The sequence below is a fragment of the Anomalospiza imberbis genome, chromosome 18, assembly GCF_031753505.1.
Source record: "Anomalospiza imberbis isolate Cuckoo-Finch-1a 21T00152 chromosome 18, ASM3175350v1, whole genome shotgun sequence".
Classification (NCBI taxonomy): domain Eukaryota; kingdom Metazoa; phylum Chordata; class Aves; order Passeriformes; family Viduidae; genus Anomalospiza; species Anomalospiza imberbis.
In genome coordinates this window covers 4436100-4451634 of record NC_089698.1, presented here as the reverse complement: position 1 = coordinate 4451634, position 15535 = coordinate 4436100, and the positions used below count along the sequence as shown (strand labels likewise).

At 58.2% G+C, this 15535-nt stretch overlaps 1 protein-coding gene and 1 long non-coding RNA gene across 3 annotated transcripts in view; one reads left to right on the top strand and one right to left on the bottom strand.

Moving 5' to 3' along the window:
* FAM222A (family with sequence similarity 222 member A) overlaps positions 1–10665 on the bottom strand; it is a 28321-nt gene extending 17656 nt beyond the window's left edge. Inside the window, exon 1 of the mRNA XM_068208633.1 lies at positions 10474–10665. The gene's annotated coding sequence lies outside the window, so the exon portion shown is untranslated. The remainder of the gene's footprint in view (positions 1–10473) is intronic.
* Positions 10666–11807: 1142 nt separating this feature from the next.
* Positions 11808–14509, top strand: LOC137484992 (uncharacterized). Of its 2 annotated transcripts, XR_011005135.1 has the most exons (3): positions 11812–12499; positions 12602–12860; positions 13228–14509. It is a non-coding gene; the product is annotated as an uncharacterized lncRNA (long non-coding RNA). The 2 variants fall into 2 exon arrangements; XR_011005134.1 differs by lacking the exon at positions 13228–14509 and having other exon boundaries at positions 11808–12499; positions 12602–12846.
* The last annotated feature ends 1026 nt before the right edge of the window (positions 14510–15535 follow it).

Here is a 15535-nt window from a genome sequence, read left to right as displayed (position 1 = left end):
GCATCCTACAGCAGCATCTCATGTCTCTCCCATCCCACCCAGAGATGAGCTTTCTGCTCTTGCGGCAGCTCCAAGGAGAAACCCCTGGGACTGTTCAAGAAAGTCAACATAAAAAACACCCCAAAATAACCTTTTGCTCACAAGCAGAGTGAAAGGAACTGGGACAGGGCACAGCAAATGACCTCCTGAGCACTTCCAAAGACCCTGAGGAAGAAATAGGGTATCAGATGTGTCCGCCAACGATGGAATTTAAAAAAACCCAACAATTCAAGTGCTGTTGAGCATTTGCAGATGTCCCTGTGCAGGACTCGGGCGGCCTGGTTAAATTTATGTGTCAGCTTTAAGGAGGCCTCTCATCAAATGAGCTATTTTGGGCAGAGATTAAAGATCTATTTTCGCTGCGAGCGGGAACAGCTCTCGAACAGGTTAATAATGATTCTGGAAAGCCAAGAGCCTCCAGCACCCGGGGCAGGACCCAGAGCTCTGGGTGCTTTTGGGGGGCTCCTGAGGCTCCCCAGGCCAGGAGGGTGGGGGATCACAGTGCAGCATCCCCCTGCCCTGCTGCCATCCTGCCGGGGAGGAAGGAACCCCGCGTGCTGCGGCGGGCGCCAAGCAGCCGTGGGTAATAATTGGAAGTGGCAGACGCTGGCACGGCGCTGCCGAGAAGGTCATTACGTGGGACTGGGAACAAAATGCCAGGAGCAAGGGGGGAGCGGCCCTGTTAGCAAAGGTCAGGGCTCCGCTTGGGTGCCGTCGGTGATTTTGGCAGGGCTCAGCCCTGGCTGCGTGCACCGAGGTCCCGGCAGGGCCAGCGCACAGCGGGCGGGCAGGATCTGCCAGGTCCTGCCAGACATGTACAGACGTGGGCCCTCGGATGTGGCACCAGCTCCTCAAAGCAAAACCTCACGGATCCGACACAGTCGTGCCGTGCCTTCCTCCTGCCCACGGATTGGCAACAGGAGGTGGGGGGAGCTGGCCCTCATGGATGCTCAGGACACTCACGGGCTTTAGTCCCAGCTCTAGCATAGACCTGGGATCAACCAGCAGAAAAGCCAAGTGGCCCCATGCAGCAGCAACTAAAAGCACTCTGGACCCCAACAAGCCAGGAGCTAACTCCAGCACGGGCAACCACACCATGGGCACTCGCAGCATCCACATCTCCAGCTGAGACCCAACAAACTCAGCAGTGCAGAGAGCGAAGCTCCCCATCACAGCTCCTGTCCCATCCTGGCTCGCTCCTGCCTCATGCCAGGGGTTTGATTGTCCCCTGCAGTGACAGTCCCTGTGCTCCCACGGCCATGGTGCCCCATCCAGCTGCCCCACACTCGGCAGCCGGGTGCGCTCCACTCCGTAATTACAGCCCCAAGTGCCGGAGCAGTGAAAGAATCTGACGAAGGAATCCAGGGTAGATCGCGCTGCTGAAATTACTATAATCAAAGGCTTTCACAAAGGCTTCAAATGCAACCAATTACTCTGAAAGGCGAGGCAAGAAAGAAAACAAATTAACATGTTTGCACAGAGCCTCAATGCAGCGCACACATCGCCCCACGCCGCCCTCAACCCCGGCCGGCCACTGCTCTCCATCCTCGGTCCTGCTCCCCATCCATGGCTAGCCTCTCCTCATCCCTGGCTACCAGCTCCCCATCCCCACGGCTGGGCCCTTATCCCACATCCTGCTCCGCTCGCAGCTGCACACAAAGGGGCTCTGTGCCCGTCCCTCACCCCGCAGCCGCCCACTGCCCCGCCGGCACACAAAAGCCCTGCCTGTGCCACGGCCGGCTCTGGCGCAGGCTCAGGGGCTTGCCAGGGTGGCCTGGAGAAACCTCCCTCGCTCCCTCCCTCCTCCCCCAGCGCTGGAGGGGTCCCCAGGCCAAGGGAAGAGTGGGGGTGTCCTCAAAGGCGCTCATTGAGCACAGCCCTGTGTCGCCCACCAACAGCTGGGGAAGCTTCTCACAGCAGGGACCCCTCACCCTCCCCTCCTTACGTTCCACTTTGTCTGCGCTGCCGGTCTGGGGGGAAAAAAAAAATAAAAATCAACTTCTTCCTTTTAATATTTAACACGAGTCCATCACCCTCAGTCTATTTGGTAACACAAAGCTCTGGAGATTTAAAACCTTCTCACCCGGAGAGATGGAAATGAATGGTGCTCTTTAATGAGCTGGTTCAGCAGAAAAGATAGATTTCCAAGATTACTGTAGGAATTCTTATAATTGATGTGTACTTTTGTAACAAGGATTATACCACCATCCGGCCAAGTAATTCCGGCTCTTCCCCCCCTTCTCCCAAGCTCACCCTGCTTTTGGGGTTCCCTGGGGAGAGGGACCAGGCTGTGTCCTCGTGGAGAGAAAGCAACTTGGGAGGGGGAGGAAGAAAAAGACAAAAAAAAATTTAAACACGTTTTTCTTATTTAGCCATAGACAACCTAACGCAGCCACTAAATGGGAAAATAAGGCATCTCTCCAGATTTCTCTATTTGTTTTACAAATCCCTACTTTCCCCACCGATTGGGAGGCCGGATGAGCCGCTGAATGCCGAGTAATTAAAAGGAACAGAGAACAATACTCAGCGCTGCCGAAGAACACGGAGTTTCCCTCAGATGTTTATAGCAATTGTATGAAAATGTACCAGGCGGGATGGGGAGAGCTGACAGCCGGGATTGGGAGCAGCCGGGATCGGAGCTGGCTGCCTCCCCCGCCTGATTGGCATTAATTGTGCGCGTTTGCAAAGCAGAACGGAAAGTCTGACACGAGCTGCGAGCCAACATTTCTTTCTAATAGTCTTAATGATTACGACGAGAGCTGATGATCATCGCGGGGTGCTAATAGCCCGGAGAGCGGCTCCAGGACCGCTCCCGGTGGGGACAAGCGGGGATATCCCAGCCCACCTCCCACGGGTGGGCTGGGGTGGGGTGGGATGAGCTCAAGTGGTCCACAGCACTGCCTGTCAGGTTGTAAAACTCTGACAAGGGGACAGGAAGGCCATGGCGGGGACAGCAGCCTCCTGCTCCATCCATCCCCAGGCTCTGCCCCATCCGAGGGGTGGTCGCAGGGTGGGCAATATCAGGAGGGAGAATGTCACCCACACTGAGTCCCCTGTGTAGCAGGAGTGTCCCCAGGCTGAGGGAAGCACTGGGCCACCCTGCTCCCACAGGTGCCCCAAACCAGCTGCCACAGCCCCATCCTCAGCAGGTACCACAGGAGGGGCTGGGGCTGCTGCCCTGGGGAGCGAGGAGAGAGACTGCAAATACCCCACCGAACAGCAGAGCCCGTCATTAATGGCTGATTAATGAAACTCGAGTTTTCCTGACTCTTTACAAGGCAGTTTTTCCGGATGTCCTTGAGTTTCGCTGCTGCAGAGGCGAGTGGGAGCTGGGTGGGATCGGGGACGAGCTGCTCCGACCACGGCAGAGACAGAGCCAGACGTGCACAAAAACCCGACCCGGCCAGGTTTACACGGGAGGAAAAATCGATGGCCATCGATCGGCAATACAAAGGGACCGCGGCGCTGGCAGAGCAGGCGGCTGCCATCTGACCAGGGCCGTGCAGGGGACACGGCTCGGGGTCACACTCTGAGGGACACACCCGGAGCATGGCCAGCAGCACCGATGGCCACCCCACCTGCAGCAGGCCAGGCCATGTGCCGCAAAGCCTCGCAGCAGCACATCCACGGTGCGTGGGTGGCCCTTGGCCGTGTCCTTGCCGGGACACGGCTGTCACCTGCTCAGCCTCCTCCAGCTGGATGGAGAGATGGCCTCAGCCCAGCTCTGAGCTGTTTGATTTGTTTTATCGTCTGCCCTGGCCAACAGATCACTCAGCTTTGGGCTTTCTGAGCTCACTCATAATTGTTCCCTGATGAAAAGAAATCGAGACCCGGTCCCTTTCTTCTTCCCCCCTCTATTTAAAAAAAAAAAAAAAAAAGTCCGTAAAGAAGAGCTATAAAAATGGCTTGTTATCTCACCTAGCGAGGCTCGGGCTGTATGTTATTGCTAATTGGGTATAACATCCTTGTCTTGTTCTGCTCTCTGAAGCTAAATCAAGAAAGCACCACTGCTGCGAACTAATTATATCTCTGGACTGCAGACTCCAGCTTGTCTTCCCCTTTACTGAGTTAAAAAATGGTCACTAACCTTAATCTCTCATATTCCCAAGAATTAGGGCTGCTGGAAACCCACCACTTCCACCTGCATCCTGCTCTGCGCTGGGAAAGACAGAGCACATGGGCTGATGAAGGGTTTGTGCTGCTCTGGGACACAGCCCTGAGCCAGGTCCCAGAGCTGCCCACCCCTGTGGCATCCCGTGGCACTGTGACAATCACAGACACTGCTCAGGTCCCTGTGCCATGGAGACTTTCTCACACACAGCTCAGAGCCTTCCTGTGCTGTAAACACTCAAAGCCTGGCCATCTCTCCTCCTTATACAAGACTTTAACCTTCTTTCAGTGGGATGTTTCTAAAATCTGTCCCCCGCTCAGCATTCCCAGGCTTGGCAGATGTGGAAAGATGTGAAGACACGGGCACGTGTGCAGAAACCAAGGGGAAAGGATGCTGCTCCAGTTCATCCGTATCAGGTCCCAGTCCCAGCCCAGGATGAACCCCCATGAAACTGTTAAAGCTGCTGCTCACCCTTGGGTCCCCCACAGGAGCAGGGACACTGCAGCCACCCAGCTGTGCCACCGCACACGGCTGTGGATGAATCTCTCTGGTTACTGGCACAGCTGCACCCTCTGGCACTGCAGCCATGGCACAGACCCCAGGAGAGAGGACAACCAGAGCCACAAAGGACACTGAGATGAGCAGTGGAGCTTGGACCACACAGGACAGCCCTGTCCCTCCCTGTCCCAGTGACTCCCTCAACACCAGCAACTTGGGGTCAGAAATGCCAGCAGCAATGAGAGGCTGTGGGACAGGAACTGGAGCAGTGACAACAAGCTCAGCAAACTGCAGGGCTCCTTCCCCCTGCCCTGCTCCGTCTCTCTGCCCGTGGGCACCCACCCGCGCAGATGGTGTTACTCTCCAAAGGCAAAGTCAAACTCCAGTTCTCCCTGAGAGCCAAGAGCATCCCTTTAAAAAATTGATACTTCCCTGACTATTAATTAACCTGAACCACTTAAAACTGCCTTCAATTTGTCAGGTTTAACTGCCAGCTCTTCTCGGTAAATCAAGCGTCGCGTGCAGATGGAGGCTGCGTGTGCGAGGCGGCGGCGAAGGAGGAGGCGGGGAGCACAGGGAGAGGGGCACCCTGTGCCACACTCACCATCCTGTCCCCTGAGAGCCCTGGGCATGATATTCACACCCCACAATTAGCCAGGGCACGGTATTAAACACACCAGGCAGGCAGGAGCAGGCAGGGCAGCCAGCGGGGCTCGGAGCACCCCACACCGCAGCCTTCCTCTCTCCCCCCACGGTGCCCTTGTCGTGCAGCCAAGGCTGAATTGGAAAGCAATATGAATATTTATCTCTGACAGTGAAATCTCCCCGCTGCAGGGTATTAAGGCTTTATTAGTGTGTGGTTACCAGCCACACTAAGCCAGCCCCCGCTCTTGCCTGGAGCGCAGAGAGATGACCTACAAGAGGCAGATGGCAAAGCCTTGGAGAGACACCGGGACGTGCCTCCTTAAAAAGGGGCTGTGCATCCCAGTCCCACGCAGGGAGACGGAGTGAAGGTCTCCTGACCAAAGCCCCCCTCCTCACCCAGCACCAACCCCTCCAAAACACCTCCCCAGGCTGAGGCCATCCCCTTGCCCCCGCAGCGCACGGCTCTCGCCGTTTTGGGTTAAAACGCTGATGTATTCTCTCTTTAGCAAAAGGAGTCCCAGGGGCTATAAAAACTCCCAGCAGGCTCCTGTCAGTCTCAGGTCATTAACTTTCTTTCATTGGGAGTTTGTTTACAGCCAGCCATAAATAGCGGCGCCCGCGCCGCTCGCTTGCCAGTGGGACAGGCTGGGATGGGATGGGATGGGATGGGATGGGATGGGATGGGATGGGATGGGATGGGATGGGATGGGATGGGGCTGCCTGTGCAGAAGGACTCAGCACCCCAGGTTCCAAGGTCTGGGGTCCAGCACTCACTCTCCTCTATCAACTTTTCCCATGCCCCACGTTTCCCTGCACCCCATCCTGCTCAGAACGGCGGCACCGTGTGCTACGGAGCCACCTCAGCCCTGCAAATTGATGGGGTCACCTTGTGCGCGGCCTGAGGGAGCTGCAACGTGCCTGCGGCTCAGTCCTGGCCTTTCCTGGAGGAGGAAGAGGAGGAGGAAGGAGGCAGCAGGCTGGGGATGTCCCCGTGGGTGACCTGCCCTGAGTCCTGCTCCACACTCTCACCCAGCCCAGCCCCTGCGCCTGTCACAAACACCAACCTCAGTTCAGGACCTCTGCGTGTTTGAGGTGACCCCGTCCCAGTGCACAGAACCCATGGGGGACCCCAAGACCCCACATCTCACCACTGCCTGCACCTCAGAGCTATGCTTTTCCAATAGCACAGATAGAAACGCAAAATCGAGCGTGCCACTGGCACGGCTAGCCTGGCATTCCTGCCAGGATGTTTCCCACACGTGGCTCCTCTGCACCCAGGCACACAGGGGACAGTCTCAGAGCACCCACACCCCAGACAGACACCCATGGCCCTGCCGATGGCCCTGATAGGGGGAGCTCACACTGGACTCATGCCTCAGCAGCTCCAGCGAGCCACCCTGCTGGGATCCTGCTGGATGCAGGTGCCCAGGGCTGGCACAGGTGCTCAGGAGCTTTATTTGCCATGGCTGTGTGAACTCATCCCATGTGAACCCAGCTGAAGCTCCTATGGTTCCACAGGTACCCCCAGACAGCATTTCCACAGCTACTCCCTGCATGGGGGGGCTGAACAAGTACCTCAGGCTGTCCCCTCGCTGGCAGAGCCAGCTCCGTGTGCCACCCCCATCAGCACCATCAGCCCTATGCTGGCACAGATGGCAGGAGTGGGAACTCGGTGGCACAGCATCTCCATGCCTCATCCCAGGCTGCAGAGGGGGGTCTTAGGGGTCCAGCTGGCTTTGGCAGCAGCCAGGAGCCCACCTCGTGTTGTATTTCATGGGACTGCTGCAGGACCAGCCCACAGAGCAGCACCACAACAGTCTGTGCACTGGGCTGAGGGATTAAACCCCAAACTCACACACGGCGACTTGTGCTCTTCCATCCATCCCTAGGCGAGCAGGGACTTGCCAAAAATCCCAGCCTCATCCCTGCCCGTGCCATGCATCTATGGAAATATCTGTATTTTAACCCATATACTCGCCCAACCTGTAATCAGAGCAACACAAATAGCCCCTGCTTCCCATGTAAATTAAAAACACCCATTAGGCAGATTTCAAAAGATGTCAGTAGGCTTATAATTATACACGACATCCTTCCGAGATAAAAGCGATTACCGGGGATGCAAATCACTTAGCAACCAATCAGTGCCCCCAGAGTGCGGAGCACTGACCAGCCATCCATTTTCGCCTCGTCCTTTTATTCCCTGCATCGAGCAAATACAAACACAGATAAAGAGAGGCACAATAGCTCTTGACACGCAAATAGGTTAACATAATAAAGCCAGCTTTAGCCGGCTCACTCGAGGGAGAAAAGCAATTCTCAGGCAAGCAGGAGGTAATAAAACAGGGCTTTTGTGTTCCTGGCTCCCATTCTCACCCCTGCGCCAGCTTTGCTGCATTAGCTGATAGGCATCGTGGTTTGATTGAATTACCTTTCATGAATATTAGCTTTTTGAGGAATGCGCAGGCAGAAGAGAAAGAAGAAATGTCTTATTTTTGCATGCATGCGCCTGCTGCAGACGGACATGCGGCGGCACAGATGCCGGCGGGGGCCGGGAGAGGGGTCCCGGCAGGTGCAGCCCCCGGCCCACCCCGCCAGCTGCAGCATCCCCAGCCTTGGGGGGGGGTCACACACATACTGCCTCCATCCCGGGATGAGACACCACCAGCAAAGGGACCACACGGAGCCGTGGGGACAGGAGGCTTCTGCCATCACCCTCCGTGCTCAGGAGCCCGCATCCCTGCCCGTGGTACCCCGACAGCCGGAGCGGGCTGGGCTAGGCTGGGCTGGTCCCCAGCACACATTCCCGAGCCCACCGCTCCCCGTGCCGCAGGATCACGCCGGAGAGGGAGCGGGGCTTCACCGTAGATTTTCCCTCACAAGTTGAGGCCACGCAGGAAACCCGCTCCAGGAAAAATTAACTCCGCCGCCTGGCAGGGATGCAAACGCCAGGCGGGGAGAGCTCCGGGACGGCGGCGGGCACGGGGCACCCGGCTCAGGGGCACCACCCCCGTGGGGTCGTGGGACCGGGAGACTCTCGGTCCCAGAGCCAGAGCCCTTCCCCGGGCAGGGCAGCAGCATGCAATTAAAAATCAGCCCCAGGAGGGAAGGGGCTCCTCCGCAGCCCGCTCAGGGATGGACGAATTTCAGGCTTAAAACAACCAGAGGGGCTAAAAAACCAAGGTGACATGGCCTCAGCAGCCTGGCAGCAGCCACTCATGTCGTCCTTCCATGGGCTTCCCTGCTCCAGCCTGAGGGTAAATATTCACACCGAGATATTGCAATTTTTAACGACACGCTTGGCTGAAGCAGGGCCCAGCTCACAGCCGGCGCTGCTCCGGCATCAAGAACGTGCCCTACTGGTACCAACCCTCAAACCAGCAGGAAAGCTGTTCCTGAAGCTGGGAAAACAAGCCCTGCTCTCAGGGAATGGCTTTCCCTTCCCCTGCTCTACACACAAGGTAAGCAGAAGGCACCGCGGCAAGAGCTTCCCTCTCCTTCCACCACGGCTTCGAGGCCGCCCGACCCGACCCGACCGCACCCGGCTCACGCCGCGGCTCCCCGATCCACTCCTCAAAGTTTTATGGATCCTTCATAAGAAAAAAATCCCTCGCAGAATGCCAGGTGGCCTCTGCCAGACACATTTCCCACCTCACCCCCCAGCACCACAGCCTGGGTGTGAGAGCTTTGCCGGCCAGGGTCCCACCAGAGCGATGGCCACGCGTGTGGCCACTGACCAGCGACATGTGCCCGGTACACCGGGCAGTCAAACCCGACCACAGGGGCATGAGGAGGGGTAAAACTGCCAAATCCCACTAAATTATCCCGAGAAAGATGCTGGACGCTCCTTGTTGAGAGAGGGGCCACGTGGCTCTGTCCCCATTCCCGCAGAGCCCCATGGCCACTCTGCCCTCCATGAAAGCTCCTCACCCAGCCGGACAAGCTGCCTGCAGCCAGAGCATCCCGAGCAGGAGGATCCACATATAAATATAAATATAAATATAAATATATATACATAAACATGTATCAAAAACCTCCCTACGGAGATCCCGACAACCAGAGCCGGGCAAACCACCACTGCCCAATGCCAATGAATTCATCCCTTGGCAAATACCAAGCACGGCTGGAAAACTTTGCCACTGCCTCTCCTCGGAAATACCCCGCAGGGCCGGAGCCGAGCCCCGGTTGCAGCCGTGCCCTGCAGCGAGCTGTGCCGTGCCGTGCCGCCGCCGGCTCACTGCGTCCAGGCCCTGCCTCTCCAGCCATTAAATCTCCACGATGTGACGGCTCTCCCCGGAGCCGGACTGGGACGCTGGGGCTCAGCTGCTGGCACCGGCAACACCTCATTTCTGCCGGGGACCGAGCCGGAGAAGCGGCACAACTCGCTCGTCCCCGGCTGGAGCCGGCGGCCGCCCCGGTGGATGCCCAGCCGTGCTGCCCAGGAGCTCTCGGGGACCACGATGCCTCGTCCCCGGTGAATCGTATTCCCAGCGCCGATGGTCCAGAAGACACCACAGGGATGCTGCCTCCGCAGCGGAGCTTTTTCCAGAGGGGATTTTCCCCGGCAGAGCCTCCTGACCCGGCGGAGGCAGCCAGGGAGACGGGTGTTAAATAAACCATCGCTGGGTGGGTCCTTCTTCCCTCTCCTTTGTGACCGGCGGGATCCACACCAGGCGCGGGGTCCATGGCGGGGTCCTGCTCTGCCACCGCCCGCTCTGGTGTCGCGGTGGGATCGGGCGCTTTCCTGCCCGGGACGGAGAAGAAAAACCTTTTTTTTTTTTTTTTTTTTTTTTTTTTTTCCCCAGGCGAAAAGGGGCAGAAAAGGGTCGCAGCAAAGGTGGCAGCTCCCGGTCGGCTCCCGCTGGAAGTGTCTCAGCTTTCCTCCTGGAGGCACCCGTGGATATTTTATTTCCACTTATGAGTCAGGCGACTCAAAAAGCCATTTAAAAAATCAAAAATCAGATGAAAAAAAAAACCCCAAAAAACCAAAAGTTGTTCCCATTCCTCTCCGGTAGCGACGGGCGAGCCGGGGCCCCGGCGGCGACGGCTCCGCGGGCACCACCGTGCACCTCGATGCGGCGGCACCGCCTGCGCTGCGCTCCGGGAGCCGGCGGAGCCCCCCGGTTCCCGCGCCCCCGCCCGGTAATCCCCCCCGACCTCCCCGGTGCCCGGACCCCCGTTACCGTCAGAGCTGGATCCGGGCCGGCTGCGGGCGCTGCGTTGCGGGGCGCGCCGGGCCGCCCCCCCCGGGCCGCGCAGCAGCAGCGGCGGCGCCCGCCCGGCCCCGCGCCCCGCCGGCGGCCCGCCCCGCCCCGTGCGCGGCCAGCGTGCGGGTCCCGGCGCTCGGCCCCGGGGGGGGACGGCGGGGAGCACCGCGGGGAAAGGGGCGGGGAATAGGAAGAACAAAAATATCCAGGGAGAGGGGGGAAAAAAAAAAAATTATTAACCCCAAATCCACCCGGCGCGGCTGAGCTGGGGCGGCGCGGCGACCCCGCGGGGCATCACACCGCGGCTGCCCCCGGTTCCTTTGTGCGGCGGCGGTCGGTGCCCGGCGGGGCGGGGCGGGGGGGGTTGGGGGGGGGGTTGTTGGTGGTGGTGGTGGTGGGGAGCGGTGTCGCGGCGTCGCGGGGGGCAGCGGCGGCGGCTCAGCGCTCCACGGCGGCGGCGGGCGGGGGTCGCGGCGGGGCGGGGCGGGGCGGGGCGGGGGGCGCTGGCGGGGCGGCCCCGGCTGGCGGCTCGCGGCTCCCGCCCGGCGCGCGGCTGCGGCGGCTCTGAGCGCCCCGCGCGGGGCCCGGCGGCCGCACGCGGCTCGGCCCCGCCCCCGGCGCGTTGCCATGGCCACGGCGCCGCGTCCTGCGGGGAGCGGGGTTTGGGGGGGGGGAGGGGGGAGAAAGGGGGCGGAGCGTCCCCGCCGGACGTGCGGGCCTCCCCCCGGCCCCTCCTGGAGCGGGAAAATCCGAAGGGCGGGACTGCGCTTCCCGGCGTGCCCCGCGCGCCGCCGCCGCGCCGCGGGGCTGAGGGGCGCCGTGAGGCGTCATGGGAGTTGTGGTCCTGCTGGCGTGAGGGGTTTGCCGCGGCGGAGCGGGACTCTGGGGGACCGCCGTGGGGACGGCGAGGTGACGAGTGCGGCGCTAACGGGGGATGAGAGCCAGGCTGGAGCTCACCTGGGGACCCCAGTGGCCGTGGCCACAGACACCCCTGAACCCTGCGCGCTGTGAGGTCCGAGCGAGGCTGCCCCCGTTAGCCCAAGTCCTGGAATCCATCATTGCTTCCCCAAAATCCTTGGCGACAGGTTCTTTGTGCCGCTTCACGTGTGCGAGGGTCCGCGGGAAGGGGGCAGCCCGCTGGCTCCTGTCCGTAATGGTCCCACGTGGGCACGGGCAGCTCCGAGCGCCCTCAGCAGCTCCGTGCGAGCCTCCCAGGCTCACCCGCCGCCCTCCGTCCCTCCTCCCCGCCTGCTTCCTCGCGGCGCCGAGGTTTGGCCGCTTTTGGGGAGATCTGGCTTCCCACTGAGTTTTGAGGGGTTTTGAGTGGATCTGGGTTAGTCTTGGGGCCTCTCCACCTCCTCCAGCGAGGGAAGCGCCAGCAGCTTTCCAGGCATCCATAATCCGGGGTGGCAAGGGGAGAGCGGACACCCAGGGCCCATTTTCCAAAAAAGTGAAGCTGCTCCAGTCACTACTCCTGATCCAGCAAATGCTGAAGGTTGGGAAATTAAAATAATAGCTAGATCTGCTTTCAGGAGAGCGACTCCTCTGTGCAATTATAACACGTATTATCCTCCCTGTGAAAATACATTATATTGAATAAATTCCCTCTCAGAGCAGGGCTATTCATACTGCTCATTTGTTTCAGTTCAAACATTTTTAGCTCGTCTCTCTGGCAGGTTCTGGTGCAGTTTTATACCTTCTCTGCAGCTTATTTATCTGCTTCCCCGTGTTGCAATAGAGGCCGGTGATAAGAATAAAACCATTACAGATTTGCGAACAGCACTTAGATTTTTCAGAGATAATTTAATCAAACCTATATCAAAGCTATTAGGAAGGCAGGAAGAAAGATTGCTCTTTATTGGGGTGGGGGGAAGATATAAAAAGGAGCCTTCATTCTTCTCAGAAAATGTTTTAGCCGCCTGAAGTCACTCACAGGGACTTGAAAGGGTGACGGCGTCTTTGCCAGGGAAGAGATCCGTCCTGGAGTAGCAAACTTCAAAAGGTGGGTGTTTTGGCACTGCCTTCAAGGAGATACTATTAAGCAGTTCTGACCTCCCCATTTCCATCCTTTTTCTCCTTTTTTTTTTTTTTTTTTTTTTTGAAGACGTTACAGAGGAGAAACACTTTTGTGATTCAGGGAATCCGTGAATACTTTGCCAGAACATAAATTTCCCCCAGCGATGTTGGGAACACAAGGAGAGCCTTAATCTGCTAATGAATGAGCTCTGCAAAGTGAGACCGGCTCCGCTGCCACTTCCAGAGGGATTGAATTGCAGGGAGGAAGCTGGAGGAGAGAGATTTTTAAAAGTCCTTCTGCTTTAGCACAAATAAATAATGCATCAGCACCTCTGCGGTGGCGGAGGGTGAGTCCCTCCCCTGAGGCACTGGGGAGCCCACCCGAAGTTTTCTATGCTCCCAAAACAGGAATAACATGGGATTGTAGTGACAGGACAATGGGAATGACCTCACACTGACAGAGAGTAGGTTTAGATTAAATGTGAGGAAGAAATTCTTCCCTGTGAGGGAGGCGAGGCTCAGGCAGAGGTTGCCCAGAGAGCTGTGGCTGCCCCATCCCTGGAAGTGTCCAGGGACAGGTTGGATGGGGCTTGGAGCAACCTGGGATAGTGGAAGGTGTCCCTGCCCATGGCCAGGGGTGGAACAGGATGAGCTTTATGTCCTCCCAACTCCGACCATTCATTGATTCTCTTCTCTGATTCTGTGCTCTTTCAGATAACGATATCCCTTTAATTTAATATCATTATTTTTGACCGGCACTGGCAATTTGGAGCACGGAGTGTCTCCATCTCTCATTCTGACAAATGCATGCTGTAATTCTTTGCCCAAAATGTCACTCTGCCCTGGCAATGCCTGGCCCTCAGAACGAGAAAGATTTCCTGGGGATTAAAACCGGGCCATTACTCTCTGCTTTAAATGCATTCAAGGTTCTGAAAGCTGTATCTGCTCTCGTTCTTTTTGTACGAAAAGTTATTGACTTATCAAGGTTAAAATCCATTCCGTATGGCCCAATAAAACAGGGATATCTCCGCATCCGCGCTGTCATTTGCAGGTCCGTTTTCATGGCAACAGGGCTCTTTTCTGCACATTAAACGGTTCAGTTGTGCAAAGTTCAGACATTACATAAACACAGAGGTAACAACAACAAAAAAAAAAAATCAATGAGCTCATAGGCATGGAAAGAGGAGATAGCATTGATCGGGGCCGCTGTCGATATTTGGGATCGCTGGCTCCTGCCCCGCACGCAGCCCTCCTGTGCTGGCAGCAGGGACACAAAGGGATGATGAAGGACACGGAGGGGGAAATGGCACCTTCAGCTCCCTGCCAGCCCCTGCCTGTATTTAATGTCACCGGGGCACAGCAAGGGACGCAGGGATGCCCGCTCAGCCCGCTGAGGTTTGTCGCTGCCGCTGGTGCTGTTGCCACTCCAGTGGGTCCTTCCCATGGCTGGTTTTGGCTCACAACCCTCCTTCCCATCCCCATCAAATCCTTGGAGGTTTCCCCCAGCTCCCAGCTGTTTCCAAATGCAGCACTCCAGGGGATGGGGGTCTAAGAGGTGGCTCCAGTCAAGGACAGGACACGTGGGGGACACAAACACTGCCCTGGCAGCACCACACTGAGGACACGGAGCACTGGTGGGGCACAGGGTGTTGGGGTGAGGGACTTTGATGCTGATGGGAGATGTCAAGCTTTTTGCTTCCCAGTCAGAGGGGAGAGAGAGATTCCAGCGTTAAAATGCTTGTTAGAGGAGACACCAACATCTGTTGGGAAAGCAAATGGAGAGCGGAGTGAGACAGCCAGGGGCAGCCAGGCGTGAAAAGGAGGAGGAGGAGGAGGAGGAAGAGGAAGGAAGGCAGGAGTGGGGGTCTCTCCAAGCTGCTGCTGTGACACAGAGGATCTGCTGCCCCTCGCCCTGTGCCAGTGCATGGGCACATTCCTGGATCACCAGAGTGAGAGCAGAATTTGCCCACAAAGAAAAACTGGTCCCTTACAGCTCCTTGCTGGGGTCCTTGAGGCCAGAAGCTCCCCAAGTGCTGGGGCCAGACTGGGACAGCTGGATCCAGGGAGCACAGAGGGCACGGAGGGCACGGAGGGCACGGAGGGCAGGTGGCTGATCCAGGCTCAGAAAGCTCCTGTTTGGCCAGGGAGCCCTGTCCAGCAGCGTCCTCCCTGCTGTCCCCCCCAGGTGCCACTGCTGTGGGTGGGCACAGGGGTGGAGCTGGGCAGCATTCGGGGGCAGCTGCCTGGGGTGCTGCAGGGTCAGCAAGGCGGAAGCTCCCGTGCTCTGCGTTTGCTTCCCCCTGGTTTATTTATAGATTCAGCAAGTTATTCAGCTGAAACAAATCCCCATTCCAGCCGGGTCCCGGGGCCAGTGGCGCCTGCATCCTCTCCCAATGCATCAGGCAGCATTTTCTGGGGGCACTCACAGCTCCACAACACCACCCTGGCATCTGCAGGGCCAGGAGGTGGCTTGGGCAGGGTGACAGTCCCCAGGTGGCAGGTGGTGACACAAAAGCCACCCCGAGAACAAGCCAGGATGGACCATCCATGGTGGGGGGATCAGGGTGTGGGGTGAGGGGTGGGCTGGATGGGGTGAGGGGCTGGGGTCTACCCTACTCTCCCTCCCAGCCCCCATCCCCTTGACAGTGATGCCGGGAGCGAGTGCTCGCTGCCAGCCTGCGTCTATTTTTATTCCCTGCTTAAAAATATCCCAGTCCGGGTCACTGGCACATGATGGATCATCGTTCCTGTGACTCCCCTCAGGGTCTTCCCAGCTCCAACACAAGGAGCAGAGTCCAGCTTCCTGCAAGAGCCCCCCCTCACCTTTCCCATCCTGTAAAAGCACCGAGGGGGCACCACAGAAATATCCACGTGCTCCTGGGGCTGGAGTGTGATGAACAGCAGCCCCAGCCCTGCCCCAGCATGGCCCTGTGCCAGATCTGCATCCCGGCACTGACCGGGAGCATCCTGAGGTCACTGTGTCCTCACTGTCCACCGTCACTGCCCGAGCACATCCTGTGCC